This window comes from Leptidea sinapis, chromosome 33, assembly GCF_905404315.1.
Source record: "Leptidea sinapis chromosome 33, ilLepSina1.1, whole genome shotgun sequence".
Lineage (NCBI taxonomy): Eukaryota > Metazoa > Arthropoda > Insecta > Lepidoptera > Pieridae > Leptidea > Leptidea sinapis.
Window position 1 is genome coordinate 4,867,056 of NC_066297.1, and position 7,450 is coordinate 4,874,505.

General features: G+C 34.7%; 1 non-coding gene across 1 annotated transcript; it reads left to right on the plus strand.

The window, feature by feature from the left end:
- Nucleotides 1–1,070: 1,070 nt before the first annotated feature.
- On the plus strand, nucleotides 1,071–1,143 carry Trnav-uac (transfer RNA valine (anticodon UAC)). The gene has a single exon. It is a non-coding gene; the product is annotated as a tRNA-Val (tRNA).
- Nucleotides 1,144–7,450: the final 6,307 nt, after the last annotated feature.

Consider the following 7,450-nt stretch of genomic DNA (forward strand, 5'->3'; position numbering starts at 1 on the left):
ACAGCCACTACAAGTAATTATAATATTATCCAAAGGAGTGTTATTTTGAAAACAGATGATATTATGTTCAACAGAATTTCATTACAACACTCATTTGGATGATGTAATGGTTATTAGGACATTATGAATGAATTATTGAGGGTTCTCAAATATTATTATATTTTAGAAAAGGCTTCCAAAATACTGTCTTTTCTTTTAATTTATTTTATGCAGGTCAGTACATAGGAAAAATTTGGGGACGGTTCTGAATAAACACAATATAATTCAATAATTGTACAAATGTTAGCCGAACGTGTACTATGAGTGATCTTCATTCATGTGGCTAAAAATAAGGATTAAGTATGTTATGTTTTCAATCTATAATTTTTTATCCGTTTCTCGGATAATCTATGCCTCATTCTCAAAATTGGCTAAAACAATTTGAATGCCGCTTTCACTGTTCAGTTATACAATCGATTCACAAATAAAAAAGTTAATTGAAATTTTGCGCGCTATTTAAACAGCCGCGCAAATTATCTGATATTTTTGATATCGCATAGTTTATAAAGCTACAATATTTTTTATATTTTTGCCTTTATGTGATTTGCCTTATCCTTGAATCGACTGAACTTAGTAGACATAGGGGTGGAAAACGAGTACAAACGAGCGTACGGGTCACCTCACAAACTCTTGCAAAATCAGAGGTATCACAGGAGCGTTGCCGGCCTTTAAGGAAGGTGAACGCGCTTTTTTTGAAGGTACCCATGTCGCCGTCCCGGAAACACCGCACAAGGAAGCTCATTCCACAGCTTTGTTGTATGTGGAAGAAAGTTCTTTGAAAACCGAACTGTGGAGGACCACCACACATCCAGATGTGTTTCGTGCATAATCGTAATCATGCACCATAATCATATCTTAAAACCCATTAAAATTATAAAAAAAAAAAAAAAAATATTTAAAATTAAAAAAAAATTTACAAACTTTGTAGCGTAAACGAATGCGTGTAATAGTTATAACGTAATATGGAAATTAAAGTGAAAGTGAACGTAAGCAATAGGGCCGTATCCGATATTTCACTTTAGAACATAACTGGTTCCGTGGTGTAGTGGTTATCACATCTGCTTTACACGCAGAAGGCCGCCAGTTCGATCCTGGCCGGAATCATATTTTTTTTTACAATTATTAGTACAATTGTTAAGAATAATATTGCACAATGACCGATACAGAGAATATTATTATATACGATACAAACATATAGACAAATCACTTCTTTCTTATATATCTAATATGTAAAATTCTCATGTCGCGGTGTTTGTAGTTAAAACTCTTTCGAAACGGCTTGACCGATTCTCATGAAATTTTGAGTGAATATTGGGTTGGTCTGAAAATCGGACAACATCTATTTTTCATCCCCCTAAATGTCAAGGGTGGTCCAAGCCAATTTTTTTTTTAATTTTTATGACATATTTTATAAATTTCTTTGATTATGGGTCAGCATTAAAAAATACACACAACTTCAAATTTTCACCCATCTACGATCAACAGTTACTTTTGTATCGCGATTTTAATATCGGCAATACAAAGTTTGCTGGGTCAGCTAGTATATATATTTTTTTTTTTTGAGTAAACCGAGTCACCGCCCGTGAGCGTCATTGACGCGATTCTTGCGTTATCTAAGTATTGTTTTCCGTATCTATAAATTATACTAAGGTAAAACTTACAACAAGTGCACAATTTAAAGTAACCAGTTAAGTTCTTTATCTGCTCCCTTGATTTATCATTAACATGTCGTTTGTAATTCGATACTCGTAAAAATAATTGTAATAGTTCTGAATTAATAATTTTTTTTATGTAATATAAATTGTTATTTTTATGTACGACAGCGCAATAAATGAACATTGTATTTAACCACATAAATGATAGCACTTTTATACAGATAAATAAATCAATTCGTGCGAAATTATTCTCTAACCATTCCAAAATATTCAAATATGTAACGACAACGGTAATGTTCATGTTTTTACTTCTGCCGGCACTCCCGGAGTGCAACCCGTTATTATTTTATCTGTAATTTACAAGTGTCTACTTGTGTCATAAACATCATGTATAATTTTCAAATTAGACATTACAGATTCAAATGTAGTAAATCTAATTTAATCATTATTTCTATTGCTTCTATCACGTGGTTTCTTGCCTGGATATATCGCTTAATTGAATTAAATTGATTGCGCCTGTATATTTGAATTCCATGCAATTTATGTGATACTAGCTGACCCAGCAAACGTTGTATTGCCGATATTGAAATCGCGATACAAAAGTAACTGTTGATCGCAGATGGGTGAAAATTTGAAGTTGTGTGTATTTTTGCTGACTCATAATCAAACAAATTAAAAAAAAACGTGAAAAAAAAATAAATTGACGTGGACCAACCACCCTTAACATTTAGGGGGATGAAAAATAGATGTTGTCCGATTCTCAGACCTACCCAATATGCACTCAAAATTTCATGAGAATCGGTCAAGCCGTTTCGAAGGAATTTAACTACAAACACCGCGACATGAGAATTTTATATATTAGATGTACCACATACCAGAGAATACATCTCACTTTGATTAATTGTAACACGAGTTGTTGTCAGTTATATGTCACCTCACGTAGTCTACTCTAAGCGTAGCCTAGGGAAACTATGAGAAAAAACCGATTCACGCGATTGTATGAAACGTGCAGTCATTGATAGATGACAGCTATAATCTTGTAAAAAACGGAGATAGCCGAAATCCACTACGTTTTAAGCAACTATTCGCTTTCAAACTTAGCCGGATTATACTTCGTCGCCAATCGCAATACTGTAATTACTAGTATTGCAAACCTATGTCAAATCACTGCACGTTTCATATTAAATTGAATTTCAATTTTGTAGTATTTACATCCTTTTTCGCTAACTGTTTTTGTAGCTGTAGCACGCATTTGGGTGCAGTGTTTTGTTGAAAATATGCCTTCGTGTGTATTTAGATGATGTTTTGATAACTCTAAAAAGTCAATGAGCGACATTTCATTAGTTCTAAATAATAATATGTTTAAAACATGCTTAATTTAATTTTATTAATCGCGGTGTTGCTACAAAATCTATTACTATTGCGGTGTACAATCTAAAGCAGCGGCGATGCTATTACACTACGTAAGGAAATTATACCCTAAAAGCGCTTTCTAGCGCTGCATGTTTTAATAATTTAATTAGAAGCGCTGCAAACAACTTTAGTTCTAATTCTTAACAAAAAGGAGCAGCTTAATAAAGGAGTTTAGCTTAATATAACAGCTTCACTAGTACATACATACATATCGGAGCGGATCTACCTGATTTCTTGAACTGTGAGTGAACTCACAACGATTGCAATGTGGGCTATATGTTATGATAGTAATAAATAATTATTAGACGAGGATCTTAAGTATTTTTTATGAATGTAAGATTGTATTGTATACATATTATGGTAGATGATTTGATACTAATTAATAATTAGATAAGGTACATACGTTATTTTTTAATTTATGCTCATATAAAAGAGAATGTATGTTTCTATGTTCCCTAATAACTCCTAAACTATTCGACCGATCTCAATGAAATCTTTTGTAATAGATTCGTTGAAGCTCAATAAAGGTTTACATATATAGTTTGTCGTGTCACGATCCCACCCACGCACTCACCCACTCATTTACCATATCTCTTGAACCGTTTATTGACAGAACAACGTCTGTCGGGTCAGCTAGTTAGGAATAATCCTGTAAGGCTAGATGTAAGTGTTGAAAACAAATAAATAAGTATTACCTCAATAGCCCATGCAGACGATTTTACCAACAAAGTCGTATTATACTAACTAGCCCAAGTTAAATACTAACCTTTAAAACGGCGACCAGAGTCTCATCGTCACCTTTGGCGACCAACTCGTGCACGTCGGGCAGCAGCGACTCATCTGGCACGTCACCGGTGACGTCATCAACCGGCTCTCCTGTCTCCAGGTGTTCCGAGGACGACTGCAACATGAATGTAACTATATTATAGTCTGTCCTCTCGGAAAGTGATAAGCTCAAAGCTACACAATCTGTGTTATTCATAAACGCGAAGTAAAGTTATTCCAAATTTAAAACTTTTTTTTTCTTTACCTCACCTTTTTCACTACAGAATTACATGACAGGGAGAAGTAATTTTAATCTTGCAGTACCTTTAAATCGCGTTTTTAATAACACAGTGTGGGTTTTCATGCGCTATATAGTAACAAACGGAAAGATTAATCAGCAAGCCTTTTTAACAGTTTTTCTAAGTATATATTTGTATAGCAGTGTGTTTTAGCGATTCACTTAATATTTATATATATATTCGTCTTAATATATTGTATTTGTCGACTCATATAGCTCAGAGGTTAGTGACCCTGACTGCTGAGCTAGGAGGACCCGGGTTTGAATCCCAGTAGGTGTAGACATTTTCATGATGAATATGAATGTTTATTTCCGAGTCATGGATGTTTATTTGTATGTTTTAGTATATATATCGTATTAAATATAATATCCAAATGTTTTGAGTTTTATTTAGTGTTAATTCCGCCAATATTAGTCTTCAAACAATTCGACACGTGTTTTGCCTCTACACGAGGCCTCCTCAGGAGGTATTGGGTCGCCAAGCTCTGGCACGAGACTGAGTCTCGTTGTCTTGCAACCCACAGCACAAGCTATGCCTATTTTGGGGCAAGATAATAAGTGTACAAGTGTGTCAATATTATTATATGAATGTGTTATAGCACCGTCATCGCTTGTGATCCAAATGTAGTGTGTTATTCTCACCGCGTGCAAGTCCGGTGCGTCATTGTCTGTGGGCGATCGCGCACAGTCTCCCCTGCTGAGTTCGAGTAGCGCCCGCAGCACGCGGCGGTCACAAGGCCAACGAGCCGCCCCGACCACCAACTCCGGTATAATCCCCTCCAACGTAGACGGCTCCGCTGAGAACACATCCATAATATTTTTATGACAATAAGGGACGAGACAACGTAATTGGAGATGGGTTATTTTCTTGATTGCCATGATTGTTAATGGCTAATAAGTCTTTATATTTTAAGCTCACTGGCAAAACAAATTTTAAATAATTTTCTATAATAACACTAACATAACGGCACTAGACCGCTATATTTTGCAGAGTTTAGTGTCGAGCACCGGAGCACATTCCCCCGTTCTTCGGAGACGAAACGAGCAGAACGTTCTACCAATTGTAATTGATACGCCCTGCGCATTACAATGCAGTAGCGCTCAGGATTGTTGAAAAATCCAAATACTCTGAGCCGCACTACAATTGCGATCATCAACTTAGACATAAGATGTTAAGTCTCATTTGCCCAGTAATTTCACTAGCTACAGCGCTCTTCAGACCGCAACACAATAATGCTTCACGGCAGAAAAAGGCGCCATTGTGGTAACCATAATCTAGACGGCATTCTGTGCAAATGACCGGGTGCCAAAATCAAAAACATCTGTACGACTCAGTTATACATGAATGTGAAATCATTCATGGAAGTAATAATTTAAATGTTAATAAAATAAAAAGCTAATCTCATCTGATTTAAAACATTTCATTCTCGAAAGATACACGCTGACATCTTGAACCAGCTACTTTCGTGTGCAAATTATCATAGTATTTAAGTAAATTATTTGAAATTTTATTAAACAGTTCACAGACGCGACGCACGTTTCTAATTTCTAATACAATGCGCGGAACTTTCAAAATATGTTTCTGTAAAGAGTATTTAGATGTATGCCCCGCCATAAACACCACCGAAAACTTACAACACAAGTGAAATTGAATTTAAACTTTTGGGGAAACTAAGCTGGTTATTAGTAATTTGGTAATGTGGTATAAAAGTTCTCGTAAAGACACCGCGTGAACAAATTCATTTCACACACAGATTGCAGATGGAAGAAAGTTTCTTGAAAATCGCACTGTGAAAAGCCACCATAAATCCAGATGGTGGGGACTATTTATGTGTGCTTGTGATGCGATGGTGGAATTAGAAAGGTCAAACAGCAGACGATAATCAAACACAAGCAAGATTCGGTATATACGCATATTATCTAAATCTAATTAATCTATACTAATATTATAAAGCTGCAGTGCTTGTTTGTTTGTTTGAACGCGCTAATCTCTGGTACTACTGGTCCGATTTGAATGATTCTTTCAGTGTTGGGTAGTCCATTTATCGAGGAAGGCTATAGGCTATGTTTTTTTTTTTTCAAAATTAGGGATCCGTAATAAAATTGCTATTTTGTAACACAAGGTGTAAAATCGAAAACCTATTTTTGCGTGCGCTGCAAAAACTATTGACAACAGAACAAAATGATGTACAATATATATATATAGGCAATATTTTATTACTTATAAAACTATCGCGTGAATTATACTTTATATGGCAAAACAACGTTTGCCGAGTCAGCTAGTATATATATATAGCCCAGGGACTAGTGACCCTGCCTACTAAGCTAAAGGTCTCGGGTTCGAATCCCGGTAGGTGCAATCATTTGTGAATATAGATATTTGTTTCCGAGTCATGGATGGTGTATATGTATTTATGTATGTTTAAGTTAATATATTGTATTATAGTTATTTATGCAACTGTTGTGTAATAAGGGATATTAAAACACGAATGTGGATATAGTACACATGAGTGTTTTAATACCTAATTATCAACAGTTGCATACAAGACTTTATCTACACCCAAAATATGAATCCTCTAAAAGATTCTGGAAAAGTTTGCTTACTGCTAACATTAAAACACCAGTCCTAGTAGTAACCTAATATCATTCATTACTGATTATATACAAATAAACTAAGTATTAATGAAACAATTATTTATTTTAGTAGTAATTTACATTTTGTATAGTGCAATAATTAAAATTCATGTATATAATGTTCTTTTGCAGCGTTTAAAATGAATCGCTAATTTTTTGTAAACAAAACAATAAAAATATCGAAGAAAAATGGCGGGGATTCGAATAACCTAGTTTTTTTTTTACGGCGCGCGGCGTTCTGGGAGTGTGGAGCGCGCGTAAACGAAAATGTTCTTTTTTTTAAATACATACAGATACCACGCATCGAACAATAATAATGTGGCTGTATGTTGAAACTCTTAGCGCATGAAGGGATAAAAAAAAAACATAGGAGTGTTGTTATGAAATTCAGTACAACATTACAACACTCTTTTGGGTGATGTAATGGTTATTAGAACATTGGGTATTTTAATGTTGGCAATAAGCTAACTGTTTCAGAATATTTAATAGAGAATTTAAAGCATGGGTGTAGATAAATAAATATATTACCAGTACCCATACTACAGGCTATGCCTAGTTTGGGGCAAGATAATTTGTGTAAAAGTATGATAATATTATTTTTATTATCTAATTAATTAACATTATTAGTAAAAATACCCCGATAGCT